Source organism: Octopus sinensis, linkage group LG13, assembly GCF_006345805.1.
Source record: "Octopus sinensis linkage group LG13, ASM634580v1, whole genome shotgun sequence".
Taxonomy (NCBI): domain Eukaryota; kingdom Metazoa; phylum Mollusca; class Cephalopoda; order Octopoda; family Octopodidae; genus Octopus; species Octopus sinensis.
The window spans coordinates 12147740-12170548 of NC_043009.1; the positions used below are offsets into that span (position 1 = coordinate 12147740).

The 22809-nt window shown below is 39.2% G+C and overlaps 1 long non-coding RNA gene across 1 annotated transcript; it reads right to left on the reverse strand.

Annotated features, from left to right (window-relative positions):
- Positions 1-417: 417 nt before the first annotated feature.
- On the reverse strand, positions 418-21651 carry LOC118765704. The gene is made up of 3 exons (XR_005001569.1): positions 21634-21651; positions 17874-17878; positions 418-483 (listed from the first exon to the last, which is right to left on the reverse strand). It is a non-coding gene; the product is annotated as an uncharacterized LOC118765704 (long non-coding RNA).
- Between the last annotated feature and the right edge of the window lie 1158 nt (positions 21652-22809).

Genomic DNA, 22809 nt, shown 5'->3' on the forward strand with positions numbered 1-22809 from the left:
CACACACACACATACAATAGACTTCTTTCAGTTTCCGTCAACCAAATCCACTCGACTTTGGTCGGCCCGAGGCTATAATGGAAAACACTTGCTCAAGATGCCACACAGAATCACACAGTTGGGAAATCACTTAACACAGCCACGTAATATTTGAACATTCCAGAATTTAAAAAAATAAATTATCTTCCCAATTGTTATCCGAAAATTCTTAAAATATCGATTTTGTTCAATATATGAACACAAAAACATATAAATTCAAAACAATACAATGAAACAATTTCCCTATTCGTCCTCTTGCTCCAGTCATTGGACTGCGGCCATGCTGGGATTCATTGATAAATGAAGTTATTATCTGTTATTATGTATCTGTATTTTTATAAACATAAATCTGTCCTCAAGTATCTTACGCACCCTATATATAACCACAGTAACAGCATGCATCTTCATTTCTTGAGTAAGCTGAGGGTCTGCCATTATTATTTTCTGAAACAAAGATTATAGAGAGATAGTAAAAAATGTAGCAATGACCCCCAAAAGGTATGTCCTCAAATACCATATATATATATATATATATATATATATATATATACATACAACAAGAGTATTTCAGTTCCTATTTACTAATCCACTCACAAGGCTTTAGTAGGGCCGAGGATATAGTAGAAGACATGCCACGCATTAGGACCTAACCCGGAACCATGTTGTTGGGAAGCAAGCTTCTTACCACAGAGCCACGCCTTCGGATATAACTGAGAAGGCAGATCAAATATCCAGAGAAAAAGATTTTCGCGAATGTGTGCGTGCGTGCGTGTGTATACATACAGACGTACATATATACATACATGCATACATAAATACACACATGCATGCATACATGCATACATACAATATATAATTACATCAGCTGAAAGTAATAAATTCTGATAAACTTCCCTCCTTCTGCTCTCTCAGTTTCTACTCGCCCACCCCAACCTTCTCTGTATGTTTCTATCTAATATCAACTCACCAGCTTTTTCGACTCCTGGTCGTCTAGAATTGTACCTTCACCAGTTTTCGACTGCCATACCAAACCCCAAGCAGTCTTCCAGGCACACCCACCATCTGGTTAAGAAATAATAGTAATACACACGTATATATATATATATATATATATATATATATATATATATATATAATATATATATATATATTTCCCGGCAGCTTTAAATTAGATATAGATGCAAAGAAAAAAGAAGAGGAGGAGAAACGAGTTAATGAAATAAATTGGTGATTATCAAATCCAAGCTACAGCAGACGTAGTAATTACAATATTTGACAATCATTTAAGGCGGGGGAGCTGGTTGAATTGATAGCTTGCCGGTCAAAATGCGTGGCAGCATTTCATCCGTCTCTACGGTCCGAGTTCAAATTCCGCCGAGGTCGTCTTTGTCTTTCATCCTTCAACAGCAGACATAGTGATTGCAAATATGTCAATAAGTTAAGGCTGTGAGTCTTGGAAGACTCGGACTCGTTAGCCTGCCGGACAAAATGCGTAGCGGCATTTCGTCCGCCTTTACCTTCTGATTTCAAATTCCTGCTGGGGTCGATAAAATAAGTACCATTTGAACACTGGGGGCGGTGTGATCAACTTACCCGTTGCCCTGAAATTGCTTTGTGCCAGAATTTGAAACCAGTATCTAACTATCATAATGAGGTTCATTGCTGAAACTTTGTTTTAGTCCTTATCATATGAGTGTGCACGCATTAGCAGGGTTTCCAATGTTTATTTCAGTGGGTTTTTTAGTTTATTAGCCCTAGTTGTCAAAACGATAGGCCACGTGTAGCAACGTAAACATTGACGCATACATGAGCGTGCATATGAACTCGTGTGTTTAAATATGCACTGGATCATGAGTTTCTTCCATTTCAGCTTAACTGGAACTGCACAAGGACAACGCAACATGCATATGTCATGCTCTCTAGACACTGTCGAAAGAGATTGTATTGGCGCAGGTGTGGTTGTGTAGTCTACAGTTTGATTTCCAACCACATGGTTCCGGGTTCAGTCTCACTGCGTGGTGCCTTCTACTATAGTTCTTCTACTGTAGCCCTAGGCCCGACCAAAGCCTTGTGAGCAAATTTCGTAGACAGAAACTGGAAGATGCTCGTCATATGTATATGTGTGTGTATGTATGTATGTATATATGTATGTATGTATATGTGCATCGATTATGTGTGTCTGTGTCTGTATTTGTCCCTCACCACCACTTGGTGGGCTTACGTCCCCATAACTGAGCGGTTCGGTTAAAGCGACCGATAGAATAAGTACCAAGCTTAAAAAGTACTGGGGTTGATTCATTCTACTAAGAATTCTTCAAAGCAGTGCTACGGCATGGCCGCAGCCTGGTGAATGAAACAAGTAAAAAAACTTCATAAAATTTAAAAGATGGGACGATACTGAAGGTAACACGTAATGACATTTAGGTTTTGCTGAAAAGAAAATGATTTACCATTACAAGGAATATATCCGCACATTCTGAAGCTATTAATAAAATAGCAACCTAGATCAATTCGTGTAGAAAATAATGATATAATTATAATGGGAGCCCCGCCCCCCGCCACCGTTTCATATCATGTCATGCAGGTTCAATCCTAAAGGATCCTAATCTTAAGCGCAGCCCTAAAACTAACCCTTACTCCTAAACCTGAATAAATGAATCGAACAAACTTTGTTCTGACAACACACACAAGAATATATTTCATAACCCTTTAAACTAACGTTCCCAGTTCACTGTCAATGACAGTCGACTTTTAAGGACCACAAATCACTTTAAAACTGAGTGATACTTATTTTCATGCAGAATAAAATGTATCAAATCCTAAGACTGCATCAATATAATTTTGCTTTTCTATTTTACCACTAATTCCTGCTACGTATCTTATTAAAACTCATAAAGTCCAAATGAATTAGGCAAACGTTTAAAGTTTCTCTATCAAATTTCAATTGCAAAATTAATAGCGATGGGAACTGTTATGAAATTGCCAAAATATAAAGCTCTGCCTCCCATGCAGTAAATACATAGAAAAGTCATATCATGTCATAGGGATATCACCACCACTAATACACTAACAAGCACTATTGGTTTCACAGAACTTTAGTACACAAGTCACCAGCATCATCACAACAGGTAACTGCCTCATCAACATCTGAATAAAACTACAGCACTTTCAAAGTATACTATTTACTCTTTTACTCTTTTACTTGTTCCAGTCATCTGACTGCGGCCATGCTGGAGCACCGCCTTTAGTCGAGCAAAATATTTAGAAAATATTTAGAAATAAAGAGACCTCTTCATAGAAATGGATCGAAGTTTGGTAAGACTTCATACTATGTCCCAGGCAATTTCAATTCCAATAAAGGAAACGAGTAAACTGCGTCTAAAACATGCTAAGTTTATTTCTCATGTTTTAAAAATGATCCGCTAGGTGCATACTCATTAACCGTTGACTTTAAGAATCATGAGATCACAGTGAAATTTGCGAATGCAATTTCCACCATAAACAGTAATTTTTTCTCGATCCAATCCCCTGATGTAGACAGTCGACCAAATGACCAAAAGATTTAACGAAACCTTCGTTTAAAAATGTAATCCCGTCTGCCTTCAATAATAATATGCACTCAGATTCAGACCCACGTGTACGCACAGACACACACACACACACACACACACACACACGCACGCACACACACATACACACACACACACCACACACACGCATACACACACACATTGGCAGAGTCGTTTGCGCGTCGGATAGAGCGCATCGTTTCATAATGGTATTTGTTCCGACTATGTGCTCTGGGTTCAAACCCTGCCCTCCTAAGTTTTGCCTTTCATCCCATCGGGGTCGATAATTCATCCCAGTCTAAGGGGATGGATTGATGGTGCTGTTAGCGTGTCCGTAACCTTCCTGGTTCTTCGCATTATGGTGGGCCACGTCCACAACGACATTGATACTATGCTGCTTTGTTATTATCTTTTCCTTGGGCATCATCAGATGTTTGGGCACTTGACAGTCTTTCACAAAATCCTCTCAAAATCAGACTCTCACCTGGAATATTTCAGGTACGAATACACGTTATCAGCCATGTTTGAAGTGAGGCGCTATATAAACTCTGACTAACGCTTATATTTTGTTAGTCTACATTCGTTTCGTTTCTTAATTTTGTATGAGTATATTATATCATGTAGAGGCGCAATGGCCCAGTGGTTAGGGCAGCGGAATTGAGGTCGGGGGATCGCGGTTTCGATTCCTAGACCGAGCGTTGTGTGTGTTTATTGAGCGAAAACACCAATAAAAGCTGCACGAGACTCAGGCAGGGGATGGTGGCCACCCCTGTTGTACTCTTTCGCCACAACTTTCTCTCACTCTGTCTTCCTGTTTCTTGAGTAACGCTGCGATGGACTGGCGTCCCGTCCAGCTGGGGGGAATACATACGCCACAGAAACCGGGAAACCGGACCCATGAGCCTGGCTAGGCTTGAACAGGGTGACGTTCATCGTTATATATATATCATATTTTCAGTTTCCTGTAGTGATATTTTCTCTTTCATTTCCGGTTTTGTTTTCGTCTCTTACGCTTATCATCCGTTCAAAATTTTAAAGATTGTTTCCCTGTCGCATAAATAATTCTATGTCACTTTATACATCTGCAAGATCTAATTCTACGTATTCAGTACATATTTGGAGAGTGACACAGCCTCACAGAAATTGTGGTTGTATATGATATATTACAGTTCAAGAGTTTGGTTGATAACAGCTGGTTCTTAAATCCCTTGATAAAAAATAATCTACAGAAGTAAGCTTCGCAATTTTGCGTGTACCTGTAGGCATTCAGATATCTTTACACATTCCGAAACACTGGTTTATGTTGAAACTACTTTACATATGTGTTTGCGTACATTTTTGGTGAGTACAAGACACAGGTAATTAAACAAAAATACGCTCACAAAAATGCATACATACATACATACACACATACATACATATATAAAAGTAAGGACAGGAAGAGATGCATAGTCCTACACACGCACGCGCGCACATAAATGTCTAATTTTTCAAAATGCCATTTGAAATCCCACGTGATCCCTAGATAATTCAGAATTTCATATATAATATTACTCGAGAAATGCATATTATGTTTGCGTGTAGGCATAAGATCATGGGTGAGTATGTAGCCATGAATGTAAGTTACGTATATAGTCTGTGTGTGTGTGTGTGTGTGTGTGTGTGTGTGTACGTGTGTGTGAGTGTGTATATGTGTGTATATATATATATATATACATATATTTATTTATATATATATATGTATATATATATACATAGACAGACAGACAACGAGTGTTATATATGTTTGTGTGTGTGTGTGTGTGTGTGAGAGAGAGAGATACACACAGTATTTGGTGCACACTCACACGTAAGCAGTAAGAATAGAGAGTTTATTAGGAATTGCGCCATAGCTCCAAGTTTATATTAATGCTGCGAGCGACACCCTGAAAGGTTTTCTAGAAAGTCAGAAGTATCTGACTGTTCCTATTTTATTGTCCTCAGAAGGTAAAAAGACAGCAAAATGATGTAAAGTCAACGTGCGTATGGAACTCTTCAAGAATTTATCGGCCTCTCCTGTAGCGGAAGCACAGTGGCTCCCATGAAAGACACGGCACGTGTAGTACATCTTTTGGCAAAGTTTGACAGAACAAAAATATTAATAAACGGAAACTTATTTAATATCTATAGCATCTAAGTATGTTTGAAAGGCAGAAATGTTAGCATGCCGAGACAAATGCTTGGCATTTCGTCTGCCGCTGCGTTCTGAGTTCAAATTCCGCCGGGGTCGACTTGGCCTTTCATCCTTTCGGGGTCGATAAAATAAGTACCAGTCACACACTGGGGTCGATATAATCGATTTAATCCGTTTGTCTGTCCTTGTTTGTCCTCTCTGTGTTTAGCCCCTTGTGGGTAGTAAAGAAATAGGTATTTGATATCCCAAAAGGGAACACATTGTATAGGTATGCATGACGGCATTACACTTAATTTGGCAGAAAGAAAAAAATTGGAGAACTTGCGTGATTGTGTGAATTGGGACCTACTTATTTGATGTATGAATGCCCAGAATGTATATACATGCAATACGTGTGTGTGTGATCACGCGCATGCGTGTGAAGGGATTAATTAATTTTTTCATTTTATATGAACGTTATTTTCAGGGACGTAGCTAGTGTTTGAGACTTGTAGCAGCCCTTAAGTTTGTATCACCTCTCCGCCCCCTTTACAAGCCTATACAGCAGATCTTATAGTGCTCCTTTCCCCATAAAAGCCTCACCTGGAGCGGACCACACTCTCACCACAACCATCCCTTACCAGTGCTACTGATTATTCTTTTCAGAAGGCCAGCAACATTTTGAAGGTCGGTGTATATATTGGCCCTGAATATGACAGACTCTGCTTATCCAAAGATATTATTAAAGCAATGAGGTGGAATAAAAAAAAATCCTGGACTAGTTATGGTTAATAAAACTGATTTATCCAACTTATTTATTTAAGTTTTACATCATCTCTTTTGAAATAGTTACCTTGTACAGCACTACACCGGTCCAAGCATTCTTGTCGCTTTTGGAATCCGGTTTAGAAGTTTTCTGTTAGTGAGTCAAAGACCTTCTGTGATTCTTTCTAGATCTCGACAACGGTGTTAAAACGGCTACCTTTGAGCTGCATTTTCATCTTGGGGAAGATATGGAAATCCGCAGGTACAAAATCTGGCGAATAAGGCGGCTGCGGAAGCGATATCACGTGGCCTTTGACAAGAAACTCACGAAGGAGGAGAGATCGTGACAGGATGCATTGTCGTCGAGTAGAATCCAAATCTTCGCGTTCTACAGATCCGGTCGCTTTCGCCAAATGTCTTCCCTCAAACGCCTCGTTGATTGTCCTCCGACGATTCTCATGGACAAGTTGATGAATTTTCTCCGCATTTGCGGGGGTGGCGCTCGTGGCAGGTCTTTCAGATCATTCATTGTTTTCCGCTTTTAAAGCGCCCGTGTCACTCGAAACATTGCACACAACCCATTGCTTCGTCGTCATAAACTTGTCGATGCCTGCTCAATGTCTCTATAGCAGACTTCTCAAGACCTCGGCAGAATTTGAACATTAGAACGTAAGGACGGATGAAATGCCTATTTCTTTACTACCAATAAGGAGCTAAACACAGAGAGGACAAACAAGGACAGACAAACGGATTAAGTCGATTATATCGACCCCAGTGCGTAACTGGTACTTATTTAATCGACCCCGAAAGGATGAAAGGCAAAGTCGACCTCGGCGGAATTTGAACTCAGAACGTAACGGCAGACGAAATACCTATTTCTTTACTACCTACAAGGGGATAAACACAGAGCGGACAAACAAGGACAGACAGACAGATTAAGTCGATTATATCGACTACAATGCGTAACTGGTACTTAATTTATCGGCCCCGAAAGATGAAAGGCAAAGTCGACCTCGGCGGAATTTGAACTCAGAACGTAACGGCAGACGAAATACCTATTTCTTTACTACCTACAAGGGGATAAACACAGAGCGGACAAACAAGGACAGACAGACAGATTAAGTCGATTATATCGACTACAATGCGTAACTGGTACTTAATTTATCGGCCCCGAAAGGATGAAAAGCAAAGTTGACCTCGGCGGAATTTGAACTCAGAACGTAACGGCAGGCGAAATACGGCTACGCATTTCGCCCGGCATACGAAATGCCGTTAAGCATTTTACCTGGCGTGCTAATGACTCTGCCAGCTCGCCGCCTTATATTGGAAAGTTAATAGTGATTTGAGAAATCATGAATACAGAAACAGCTTTGCTATGGTACTGACTCTAGTGTTTTATCTGTGGCTGACACCGATAAATATCAGTAAAGTAACAGAGCAAGGTGTACTTTGCTAATTTCCTGCGTCAGCTGGCAACAATCCGATACAGACGGGATTTTTACTTGAGTAAACTTCAAATCACTGTCAGACATGCATTTTTCACATTAATAATCAAGGACATACCTTATCAGTATATGCTAATTATCTCCTTCAGATATAATCAGCTTAATGTTCGGGATCCTTTCAAACAGGAGATATTTTCTAATCAAGGTCAGTTAGCTTTGTATCATTGCGACGTCAGAGGAGTTCCAACGACGAAAGTAGAAAATATACGAACACTGGCGATTCAGAGATAGTCTAATTTCAAAATGTTTGTGATTTTTCCCGAAAATTGTATATAATGCTGTATATATAAGTATATACGTAAAAAAAAAGCAAAATATATATTCATTTTTTTTTTTCATTTTCATCTAGTTTCAGCTCACGAGCTGTGGCCATGCTGGGTTTTATTAGACAATTATTTTATTTCCATTGAATATTTTCTTCCACTTTGTTTAGGGTCATATTTCAATGAAACACTTGTGATCTATTCTGTTGACAACTTTGTCCTTCGTGCGCAGACACGTTTGAATGTCTCATTTGTGTCTCATACGTCCAGTTGGTGAGTTGGAAAATGTTGGAATCGTTTATTACCAGCTGATGGTTAAGCCGAGCGTGGGCAGATGATCGCCCACGTTCATTGTCATCATCCTCGTTAAGGTGGGGAGCTGACAGAATCGTGAGCACAGGAGGCAAAATGCTTATCGTACGAGGGCAAGGAAGAAGAACTGGGATTCAAACTGCATAGGCAAAGAAGTAGACGGCATCAAGCAGTAACAGTAACAGATCTAGACTATGCTGATGACCTGGCATTACTACCAGAGAGGATAGATCAGGCACAGGAAGTGCTGAGCAGATTAGAGCAGGAATCGGGGATGGTTGAACTGTACCATAACGCAAAGGAAACAGAGTTGCAAGTATTCAACCACGAAATGCCTGTGTCAGTGAAAGTGAGAGACGGAAAGTCGCTCAAGGTAGTTGAAAATTTCAAATACTTTGGTGTGTGGACACAAAATACTGAAAAAGACATTGTAGCAAGGAAAACTCTTGCCCGGAGCGCAGGCCATAAGTTGAGAAAGGTATGAAGTTCACAGTTAGCTAAGAAATTGAAAGTGAAGTTGTTTCCGGCAATAGTGGAGTCTGTTCTTCTATACAGTGCTGAAACATGGACGCAATTAGAAGGTTGTTATACGAGGATGCTAAGAATGGCTCGGAGTGTCTTGTGGAAAAGTCATACAACAAACGCCAACTTAGACCAGGGACTACCAAAAGTAACATTGAAGATACAGCACAGAAGGATGAGGCTGGCTGGACACTGCATCAGACATACCGATGAAATTGCTAACAAGCTAGTGCTCTGGCAACCATCGGAAGGAAGAACCAGGAGAGGAAGGAGGAAGATGACCTCTATTGACCACTTGCTGGAGGATACTGGTATGGAAGGGGTACAGGAGCTGAGGACCATTATGGAAGATCGAGATGAGTGGGGGAAACGTGTGGAAACAGTATTGGGGCGTCCTGAAGGACGACCTAAATAGATAAATGCTATAATTGTCAAAAATCCGATAAAATATCATTAGCTCTGGTTCAAATATTTCCTTCGCTTTATTTCACGTATAATTAAAATTCTAATTAACATAAATTTTGGAGCTATCAACTGATTCTTTTGTCCATATTTGATTAAAATCATTCATTGAGTCCATATTTAAATCCCTTAACTGTAAAAATAATCATAATTAATTTTTTTCTTCTGCAACAATAAGCATATTACCATTTAGTCTCAATTACGTCTGAAAACACGAGACTGTTTCGGTTCGATAGTTTCTGATCAGGCCTCAATTTAGGCTTAAACATTAACAGCTACTACTACCACTGCTGCTGTAGCTGCTGCGGTCACTAATAATAATTTTTCTATTATAGATGCAAGGCCTGAAATTTTTAGAGAGGGGCTTCGTCGATGGCCTTGACCCCAGGGCTCAACTGACACTTGTTTTATCGACTCTGAAATGAGGAAAGTCAAAGTAGAACTGGGTTAAATACGAACTCACAATGTAAAGTCGGAAAAACTGCTGTTACTCATTTTGTGTAGCGTACAAACGATTCTACCAGCTCGCTGCTAATAATAATAACAATAATAATTATAATAATTTTTTTCTCATTTTGGCACAAGCCAAAATTATGAGAGGAGGGGCAAGTCGGTCGATTACATCGATCACAGTGTTTGACTACTATTATCGATACGGAACCCCTTGTGGGTAATAAAAAATCAATTATCGACATCGAAATGCTGAAGGTTAAAGATAACCTCAGCGGGATTTGAACTCAAAATGTAAAGAACTATAAGAATCCCGTTAATCATTTAGTTCGACTCGCTAATTATTCTGCCAACCAGTAAAAAAATACTACTAATAATACTTTCTTTGTTAGTCACAATGACCAAAATAACATTTAAGACATTACAATAACAATTTAAGATATTACAATAACAAAAATACAGTGAGGATTTACATTTATATGTGTAAACAATATAACAATAACAATCAAGAGAACTAGTAACAACAAAGTGGTTACCAAGGAAACCCTCGCATCCTGGATCGTCCTGACCACTAAGGCACCACAAAGGGATGCTCTTCTCCCATCCATTGCCTTCATGCTACAGGTACAAGTTTAAATTTGGCTCACTTACCCAGGCCATCATTGCCACAGCCACCTACATTTAAAACAAATTTACGGCTCCTCCTTTCCATTTTTAGCTTTGATTTTAAATGGAATGTTAAAATGTCGATAAGAACTTGGCCCAAAAGGAAAGGATCAGACTTCAGTCCTTTCACTCTTCAGTTCATTCACCACACAACCTCTTTCGCCATACCCAATAGGCAGAAGAAAACAACCCGTCCTTCCTAGCCAAAGGATTGCGGTGGGGCGATGTTCACCATGGAGCCAGCCGGTAACTGGATGCATCCAACATACAATAATGAAAAATAATGATGATGATGATTCTGTCATTAGCGTTGTTTCTGACATAGACAGAAGAGCACAAGCCTAGAGCAAGAGGCTGGTCAGTTAAATCGATACCAGTACTTGACTGGCGATATTCCGGAAGGATGAAAGACAAAGTTGAAATCGAAGGATTTTTTGCTCAGAACATAAAAAGCGCTGGAGCATATAACGCAGTCTTTTGTGTGATGCACTCCTTATATTGCTATAATCAATAAGGTGGTGGCGAACTGGCAGAGAACGTCGGGCAAAACACTTAGCTGTATTTCGTCAGAGTTCAAATTCCGCCGAAGTCGACTTTGCCTTTCATCCTTTCGGTGTCGATTAAATCAGTACCAGTTACGCACTGGGGTCGATATAATCGACATAATCCTTTTGTCTGTCCTTGTTTGTCCCCTCTGTGTGTAGCCCCTTGTGGGCAGTAAAGAAATAAGAAACGTTAGCTCGCCGGGCGAAGCGCTTAGCGGTATTTCGTCTGTCTTTACGTTCTGAGTTCAAATTCCGCTGAGGTTGACTTTGCCTCTCATCCTTTCGGGGTCGATAAATTAAGGACCAGTTGCGTACTGGGATCAATCTAATAGACTGGCCCCTCCCACCTAAAATTTCGGGCCTTGTGCCTAGAGTAGAAAGGAATTAGGTGACGAGCTGGTAGAATCGTTAGCACGCTGAACAATTATTTCCTTTAAAATAAGTAGCAGCTGGGCATAAGGTTGATGTAATCGATTTAATTCCGCCCCCGAAATTGCTGCCATTGTGCCAAAATGTGAATATAATGAATTAGGTGACGAGCTGGTAGAATTGTTAGCACACCGAACAAAATATTTAGCGGCATTTCGTCCTTCTTTACGTTCCGAGTTCAAATTCCACCGAGGTCGACTTTGCTTTTCAACCTCTCGGGGTCGATAAAACAAGTACCAGTTCTTCACTGAGATCGAAGTAATCGACTTACCATCTTCCCGAAATTTCTGGCCTTCTGCCAAAATCTGAAACCATTCTACATATGACCATCACTGAAGGTGGTGAGCTGACAGATAAAATGCTTAGCAAGATTTCGCAAGTCTTTACGTTCGGTGCTCAAATCCCGCCGAAGTCGATTTTGCATTCATCCTTTCGGAGTCGATGAAATAAATACCAGTTGAGCTCTGAGGTTGATGTAACCGACTTAAATCCTCATCCGAAATTACTGGCCTTGTGCCAAAATTTGAAACCAATATTATTTCATACTTCCGGGTTCAAGTACTGGGCTCGATGTAAGCGACACTCTACTCCCACCTTCAAAATTTCATGCCTTATGCCTATAGTAAAATGGGTCTAATATATTTTTCTAAACACAGAGGGGCTAAACACAGAGGGGACAAACAAGGACAGGCAAACGGATTAAGTCGATTACATCGACCCCAGTGTGTAACTGGTACTTAATTTATCGACCCCGAAAAGATGAAAGGCAAAGTCGACCTCGGTGGAATCCGAACTCAGAACGTAACGGCAGACGAAATACGGCTACGCATTTCGCCCGGCGTGCTAACGTTTCTTTTTTTTTTTATTGCCCACAATGGGCTAAACATAGAGGGGACAAACATGGATAGGCGAACGGATTAAGTCGATTACATCGAACCCAGTGTGTAACTGGTACTTAATTTATCGACCCCGAAAGGATGAAAGGCAAAGTCGACCTCGGCAGAATTCGAACTCAGAACGTAACGCCAGACGAAATACGGCTACGCATTTCACCCAGCGTGCTAACGTTTCAGCCAGCGCGCCGCCTTACAAATGGGTCTAATATAATCATTGCTGATAATGGTCATTGGGTTCTTATTTTTATAGTTAGCAAAAGAAAACAACCAAGTAATTCAGGAAGAATAACCGTTACCACCTCCTTGCTATTGAGTAAGACTTACTAACCCTGACCTTTTCTGAATAAACATTAGCAGCCCACACAGTTGAATAAGCCTTACAACCGCTTATTATTGAATATCCCTTACACCCCTTACTTTAGAAGAAACCTTTACACCCCTTGCAGTTGATTAGCGCTAACCATTCCTTTCGTACCTTACCCAAACTCTGACTTCTTACCTTACTGCCTATGCCTTAATTCCAGTCTTCTTAGATATATCTTCTCCTCACTTTCTTCTCCTCCATCTCTTCCTGCCCCTCTCTCTCAGGTAGATATACACACTCTTTCACACACAAATACACATACACTCATACTTTCTCTCTCCCCCTCTCTCTCTCTCTCTCTCACACACAGATATACACATACACACTCCCTCCCTTTCCTTACTCTTTCTTTTATTATCTCTCTTTCTGGTACACATACACATACTCTTTCTCTCTCTCTCTTTCCCTCTAAATTTTTATCTACAGAACTTGTTTCCCAAACTCTACACTGTATCTGTTCCTCCATCTTATCTTTTTCCTTCAGTAGTTTTGTTAATTTTACTTCTTCTTCTTCTTCTTCTTCTTCTTCTTCTTCTTCTTCTTCTCCTCCTACTCCTCCTCCTCCTCCTCCTCCTCCTCTTCTTCTTCCTCCTCCTCATTATTATTATTATCATTATTATTATTATTATTATTATTAAGGCGGCAAACTGGTACATTCGTTCGTACGACCAACAGAATGCTTAGCGGCATTTCGCTCGTCTTTACATTCTGAATTCAAATTCCGCCGACGTCGACTTTGCATTATATATATATATATATATATATATATATATATATAGATAGATAGATAAATATATATATATATATATAATATATATATATATATATATATATATATATATGTATATATATATATATGTATATATATATGTATATATATATATATATTTGCATATTTATGTATGTATGTGTATGTATATGTTTGTGTGTCTGTGTTTGTCCCCCACAACATCGCTTGACAACCGATGCAGGTGTGTTTACGTCCCCGTAACTTAGCGGTTCGGCGAGAGAGGCCGATAGAATAAGTGCTAGGCTTACAAAGAATAAGTCCTGGGATCGATTTGCTCGACTAAAAGGCGGTGCTCCAGCATGGCCGCCGTCAAATGACTGAAACAAATGAAAGAAAAGAGAAAGAAAAGAATACAAGAATTGCCTTAATAGCAAAACCAATCACTACAATAAGTTAAGCGATTGTAATATATAAAACATAATGCTTACACTTGAAACAACTTACTCATCCTCTCCCTCAAAATTGCTGCCCTTGAGGCAAAATTTGAAACCATTATTATTATCCTCCAAAATGGTTATATTTTAAACATCAGTTTTACAAACTGCCGTGAGTTGAAATTGTGAGTTTGTATTGTGCGCGGAAAATCCTCAGTAGTTGGTGGTATCATATATGTGACTGCTTGGCTTTCTAGCCTCCACTACAGTGTGTGATTTGGTACCGTTTGAGGTGTATATCTTATAAGAGATCTCCACTCTTTCCAGTTATACCGGGATTAGAACTTTCACACTAATTTCAGGGCAATAGAGAGCTGAGACAACAGTTACAAGAATTTTACAAAGATACTAGACTTTGCAGAAACCAGAAGAATAATTGAATAATACTCATTAGAAGAAAAACGACAGATCCAAATAGCGGTTGAAAGTCTGCGTTAATCATACCCTTTGAAGATTTTAAAATAAACAGCTAACAGAACGGTTACTTTCCGGTGACCGGTGGACGGAAAGAGCCCTATATATCCAAGAAGAAAAACATCCAAGGGAAATTTGGCACAATATGGGATAGTGAAGCACAGCACTGTGGTGTGTAGGTGTAAAGAATTTACGCTGTTAGTTAAATTGTTATATGTACCAATTGAATTAAACATCTGGTGGTTGGTGATAAGCGTTGCTTCTCAAGGAGAGGACGCAACCATGGACATGAACAAACATTGCCAGCAATATTGCCCTGAAATTAGGGTGAAAGTTCTAATCCCGGTATAACTGGAAAGAGTGGAGATCTCTTATAAGATATACACCTCAAACGGTACCAAATCACACACTATAGTGGAGGCTAGAAAGCCAAGCAGTCACATATGTGGTACCACCAACTACTGAGGATTTTCCGCGCACAATACAGGCCCAGGAAACCTGCACCCACACTACTACTGATACATGAGCCATAACAGTAACATCAACAACAACATCAGTAGCTGTAGCAGCAAGTCGAGCAAAATTCGCAACCATAACAGCAGCAACATCAGGAGGCGCAATGGCCCTATGGTTAGGGCAGCTGACTCGCGGTCGGAGGATCGCGGTTTCGATTCCCAGACCGGACGCTGTGTGTGTTTATTGAGCGAAAAAACCTAAAGCTCCACGAAATCCGACAGGGATGGTGGAGACCCCTGTTGTACTCTTTCGCTCCAACTTTCTCTCACTCTTTCTTCCTGTTTCTGGTCCCCGACTTCCTATGCAACTGCTGAGCCTGGATGCGCATCCATCCATCCGTCGATGCTCTCGGTGTCGAGGATTGACCTGCTTTCTCTTCTGCGGGTCTTACGAATAGCAAAGGACCACGTTTCGGACTTCTCCCATCTTGCGAGCTCTGGGACGAAGACCGTTCGCTCAACAGCAACAACAACAACAGCAATAGCAACCGCTGCAATAACAACAGCAGTAGGTATCCAAACCAGTGCCGCAACACATGTGAGCTGAGGGTTGAAGGGTTAGAAAGCAAAGAGATGTCTTCTGCTCGCTACAAAAGAATAACACCGATATTAACTCAAGTGACACGTACGCACACACATGCCCCAACGAGCTTTTTCTCCGATTTTCTTTAAATATTTTGATTCCGAATTCTCGTGAAATCAGAAGCGAATAAGCAGTTTGGATACTTACAAGCCGTGACCACGAGGAGTAAAACGAGAGGAAAACGATTGTTCTACTACCATATTTGAAAGAAAGATTGGACTGTAGTGAGAACCCCATCACGGCAGATGATATATAGTTGGAGGTACATAAGTTGAGCCAGGATCTATGTTACGAGTTCCATGTAAACTTCCCAAACAAGCTCTTCTTCACATCTAGAGATGTATTTATTTGAAATGGCAGTAAACTCGAAGCTGTTTAAGAGGGGAGTTCTATTGCCGCTGAGGAAGAATGGGGACAAGGAGGACATCAACATTTTCTAGTCAACGCAGAATCAGACTTTAATACTCTAATGAGATTAGGGGTTGTCGTTGGGATGGCGCAGAAGTGTACGACCCTCATCAAATTCCAATTTGATTCGCATACAAAGTGTATACTTCTTCCATGTAGCCAATATTGTAAACATTCAACACCATCCTTCTCCTGATGCGATTTAGATTATCTGATGTGGTTTGTACACGGAAGAGAGGATGGTTAACAAATTTTATTTCGACGAAGCATCGATCCACTTGGATGAATCTAAAGGTTTGACCCCTAATTCTCGAAAGGTATCCTCAGTGCTCGTTTGCGTCCCGTCTGCAATTCTACCAAGAAACTAAATAGCCAGTTATTAGAACAGGTTTCGAACACAAGCTCAATCCACAAAAGTTGTTCTCCCTCATCACTTGTATACATTTTGGGGTGTGAGCAGTGGCTACGTAAGCCAGGTGTTGAGCAGTATCTCGCTCAAACTGCAGACGATCGTATATATAGTCGATATAAAAACTTTGTTATCGGATTTCACATGAATCGTGTACCACAATGAGGAAATAAGAGGTGCCGAAAGTATGTAAATCTAGAAAAATTCGATAGTGTTGCAGCTCGGCAACTTGAAATGCAAATCCATGCTGGTCAGAATCATTAATGCAGAACTAGCTGTCCTGTCAAGATGCTTGTGGGTATAGTTTAATTCAGACTTCCAGAAAGATAGTAACTAGGATGAAGTTACATGCAGGGTGGATATTCTCCCCAAGAAACTGGATTAGAGGAAGGTATCTGTGAAAGGTTGGGCAGAGGTAACAAATACATAAAATGCCTCCGTTATATATTACCACCTAACTGTCATGTCTTTCCCCAGTTTTCACAAGATAAATTTAAATGACTGCACTTTCGATTCTTGGAGAAGGAATCTGCTTCATTGGTTAAACTGTTCATCTGCTACCAATTCTCACAGCTCAGAGGTTTTGATATAGCGTCGATGATGATGCAGAGTCATTCCGATGAAACGTAGAAATTCCTGCATTGGCAGTGCTATCTATGTGGGCATTTCCGGTTCAGGATGTGCTCCATTGGCACAGAAATCAAGCTTGTCTGAGGCGCACGCAGGGCAACAAATTTGTTCTTCACACATTCATTCTAACACTAAGTTTACTAGATGGAAAGACATGACGACTCTGCCTTTTAGAGGAGAAGAATTGTACTCAGCGACTGCTGTATTTAAGCCTTCCACGTTCTCTTCGGCTGCATGTACAGGCATACAAGGTTTCAGTTTTTAAGCATTTGCACACCTTCAGTACCCTTAACGGTTTTAAGAGAAAACTAATAGAAAACGTCAAATATTTACGCCAAATATTGGAGGTGTCCACAGCAAGAGGTGAGTTACTTCTCAGTAGTTCGCTTTACCATCTTACATGCCTCCATCACTTCGTGACGGTCTTCCTCCATCCGAGCACTAAAAGTTGAAAGGCCAACCTTAGACCTTGATGAGCTAGCTATTTGGAGGATAAAGAATTCAGCCGTAATTCATGAAGAAGCGCTGTGATTCTTTGCATTCCTCGTTCCATAGCTATATTCTATTCTTTGAAATGCAGAGTTGTTGGCTGTTACACTTTTTCTTTAATTTGTGATATTTTTTAAGGGACTGGATTTTTGAAAACATTTTATTGCGTCTTAATTTTTGATAAAATGAAGTCTTAGAATATTAAATTCCAGTCTTAATGTTATGGGTGGTACTGAAAATGTATTAATGACACGGATTAGACTTTTGCTATTTAAAATTTTTGAAAAAACCTTATCTCGACTAAAAGATTAATTCGTTATTCCTAGTTGCCAAGCTTTCGCATAAGCACAAAATCTGCCTTCGTTTATACCAAAATAAGTATAATGTATACCAAATGATATCAATAAAGGACTTTATAAATAAATATTTGTTCCCACTTAAACGTGGATGTTCTGATGGAGCAAACTATACTGCGGTAGGTACCATAAGAGAAACTCTCATATTGGTTTTCTTTGGTGTAAAATGCACGCTTGTTTAAATCGGTAGCGGGGAGATAAAACCGTGCCACTTCCAGCGCCAAGGCCACCGGACCTCGTGATTTCGACCTTTCTTGGTCTTGTCAATGATGGGCGTTCGACCGCTCATTTCCTGCCAGTAATATATAAAGTAACAGTGCCAAAGCTGACGCTGGTGTTGCGATTAACCAGTGAGCATTATAAATAAAAGTATGTATGACATGCAATCGCAAACAGGGATATGCACAGCGGGTCAAAAAATATAATTAAGTCAAAATATTTCGAAACGAAGAAGAAAAATTAAATCGAGAAATGAAATATACGAGAGAACATCAAAATGTACAAAAATATACGGATCATGCGTTCTTGTAAATAAACCGGAACGCGAAATGGGTGTAAATAGGAGACAGTAATCTTGATTAATGTGAAAACGACCAGAGTAAAGGTTAAATCTACTTAATAAAAGGGAAAACTAATTAAAAATCAAATAAGGTAATAGAAAGATTTAAGCTCACATGAACTTCCGGATTAAACCATTTAATAGCATGGAAGAGTGTTGTAGTTCGTTTCAAGCATTGCCGGATTTGCTGAAAATCGTTTTGTTGTAAACATTAACTATAAATCAATAACAATAACAAAAACGTTGAAATGCTGCTTTTGAAATATCTGATTGCTCCGGCTATTTCGAATTAAAATCATTTTCAAAGCTTTAAAGGACACGATGACAAAGTAGATATATCTCCAGGGTGCGGAACATCAACGAAATAAACACACAATTTCTCTCTCTCCTTCTCTCTCTCTCACTCACTCTCTCTCCACACACACACACACACATACATATATATATATATATATATATATATAATATATATATATATATAATATATATATATATAATATATATATATATAATTATATATACACATACATGATATACATATATTGTTCTTTAAAAAATTTGAAATAGAGTTTTAACTCGAAATATTGGTCGAATTAAATATTCGTCATTGCTATTTTTTAATATTTTTAATATTCTATCAGCATCACTATTACCTTCCATAACACACCAATTTTCCTTAATGATATGTAGTTAAGACGGCGAGCTGGCAGAATCGTTAGCACGCCGGGCGAAATGCTGAGCAGTATTTAGTCTGCCGTTACGTTCTGTGTTCAAATTCCGCCGAGGTCGACTTTGCCTTTCATCCTTTCAGAGTCGATTAAATAAGTACCAGTTACGCACTGGGGTCGATATACTCGACTTAATCCGTTTGTCTGTCCTTGTTTGTCCTCTCTGTGTTTAGCCCCTTGTGGGTAGTAAAGAAATAGATATGTAGTTAAACTTTTTAATACATATTATTCGCTGATTAGCAGAATATGTGCCATCATAGAAGAAGAAAGGGAATACTGTACTTATATAAACAACAAGATAATGGGAGCTGAAACGAGCAACTGCAGATCTATTAGTTATTTATTGTTAATGTAGAAAGTGCTGGTTTGAAGCACGAGGCTTAGTAGGGTGTTGGGCTCATGATCGTAAGATTATGGTTTCGATTCCCCAGCCGGGCGATGGGTTGTGTTCTTGAGCAAAACACTTTATTTCATGTTGCTCCACGAGTAATCCTGCGACGGACCGGCATCCCGTCCTGGTGAGGAATATATATACGCCATGGAAAGCGGTCTTACGAGTCTATATGAGTTGGGGAGGAACTTTTACAAGGAACTAACAGAAGTGACAGATAGTAAAATGTAAATTTTGAAAAATTGAAAATCAGCAAAACCATCAAAGATATCAAGAGATACAATAAATTGATGGAAAGGAAAAACTTAGCAATACAATAGATCGACTAACGAAAAGTCAGCACATGGTAGAATTATCTATAACAGATTCTAAAGTGCTGTGAATAATTGCTTCTGATTTAGGCACAAGGTCAACAGATTTTAGGGCAGGATTTAGTTGATATCATCAGTCCCCAGTACTTGATTAGTACTTGATGTTATAAACTCAGAAAGGATGAAATTGGCCTCAGCATCATTTGAACTAGAAACGTATAGAACCGAAACAAATGATTAAAATAATGACATCATTGGATAGAGAACGTTGTTGAGACAACTATTAGTGAGTTTAGTTGGAATACTGACATGCAAACAAGAGCTACTCTTTTAAGTTAAAATAAGAAAAAGAAAGATGATTTTCCAAAAAAGATTCAATATTTGGTTTTGTTGGTAATGAATAGATAAAAACACTAGCGTAGGTACCTTTTGTATAAATCTTATAAAGTACTAATGTCCATAAATACCCTCAGAACTACACCAAAAAGTGAAAAGGATAAAGAATGTTAGAACTTTCGTCAGAGAAACTAGCAGACAGTGTGGCATTGAGAGAAATGAAATGAATAAATAAATAGATAAAATAAAGTAAATAAGGTAAAGTCTGTTGGAATTGCATTTTTAGATAACAAAGTAATACAAGGAGAACGAAATACATAGCTACAGGAGTGTTCTGGACGATTATGGAATGAAACAGAAAGAACTAAAAGATAAAGTCCCAAAAATATAAACAGGGAGTCAGACGATCTTACAAAGAAAACTAGTTGGGGAAAAAGAGCCAACACCTGGTAAATACTAAATCGGAGATATCCTTTAGTGTTTTTTAGTGAGCGAAAAGCGAAGCGTGATGAAATGAATAGGCACACCAAATCAATGTTAGCAACAAACCCACGATAGAAGTTTTCGTAGACATTTTAACGAAAACAGACAAATAAATAAATAAATAAATAAATAAATAAAAGCAGAATGCTACTTATTTTAACTTTTATTACGCTAGAGTATTATTGAAGATAACATGGACCGATTATATATATAAAAAAGGACTCCAATGTAATTTCTCATTCCTATCTCTATAAAAGAAATAGAGAATTCAAGATAGGTGCTTGGAAAGAGTTTGAGAGGAGGAAAATAAAATAAAGCTATTTTGCGAAGAGTTAGGAAATTATGCTCAATAGGAAAGTAAGTCATAATGGTTGCCTGCGCCATTTCAATTTTGTGATATGCAAGATAATACTGCAGCCAAGAATGCCAAAAAATACGCATAGTATTGAAATGGGCAGTATAAAGTAAAGTACATTCTATTTACGGATGACTTTAAGATGTATATTACGGAGATGAAATAGATTTTTTTAGTACACACAGTCGAGAATATTTTAGTACAAATACTGAGTTAGAAGTCGGGATAGAAAAACAACAAAAATGAACGTGACGTTTTAGCGATTTAATAATGAAAACAGGACGGAGAGAGGGAAGTAATTGAAGACAGTTACTTTACAAAGGAAACAGGCCGATAGAGAAGTTTACAAATAATTAGATTCGGCAGTGCTGGATAAGACTTAGGAAACAGTTAAGGACTTCTTGAAAATAGTAATTCGGAAAAATTTAAATTAGTGCATAAATCTTTGATCAAGTTGCAAAGATAAAGCTAAACAATAACATATTGGTGATGACTATTTTGACATATTGTTGTTGTTGTTTGTTCCTTCTCGAGCCACGCCTGGCTCATAGGGTCCGGTTTCCCGGTTTCCTTGGCGTATAAGTTCGCCACCTGGACGGGACGCCGGTCCGTCGCAGGTGAGCTGCAAGATGCAGGAGGAAAGAGTGAAAGAAAGTTGTAGCGAAAGAGTCAGCAGAAGTTTCGCCATTACTTTCTGCCGGACCTGCGTGGAGAATAGGTGTTTCGCTCATAAACACACACATCACCCGGTCTGATATTCGAATCCGCGATTCCTCGACCGCAAGTCCGCTGCTCTAACCACTAGGCCATGTGGCTTCACATTTTGAGATATTATTGGTTTCAGATTTTGTGTCAAGGCCATCAATTTCGGGTGAGGGGGTAAGTCGATTACATCGACCCCAGTTCTCAACTGGAACTTATTCTATCGACCCCGTGAGGATGAAAAGCAAAGTTGCTCTCGGCAGAAATTGAACTCAGAACGTGAAGATGGACGAAATGTTGCTAAGCATCACGTCCAGCGTGCTTACGATTCTGCCAGCTCACCGCCTCTAATTTAACATGTATTAAACTACCAAAGGGTAAAAAGTTTGTTTTGATTAAAGAACTCGGAAAATATCGGGTTGTCCGGAAAGTTCGTGCCGATTTATAGTAGCTTACCTTTCGATTTAATTAAGAACATGGTTGAATCCATAAAATGGGATTTTACTACACCTCCATTTAGAGCACAGTTTTCGTGGAAGAAGGTTTATGTTCCTATAACCTGCGTTAATTTTGTAACCCTTTAAAATGGAAGATAAGAAAGTTCTTTTTCGGCACTTGATGCTTTGGGAAACAGACAAAAATGGAGGAGCTCGACTGCGATGTGTTACCCCACCCTCCATATTCACCTTCGGATTTCTACTTATTCAGGTCTCTGAAGAATAGTCTTAATGGTAAAAATTTCAATTCCTTGGATGATGTAAAAAGATACCTTGATGAATTATTTACCTTGAAACAACCTCAATTCTAGGAAGATGGGTATTTTCAAGTTAAAGGAAAGATGGAGACGCATTGTGTAACAAAGTGGTTCATATTTGGTTGATTACAAATGTAATGGCAAGTATTTATTGACCTTTTTCCTTCTGTTAAAAACCGGCACGAACTTTCCGGACAACCCAATAACATCTATATTTTAGTAG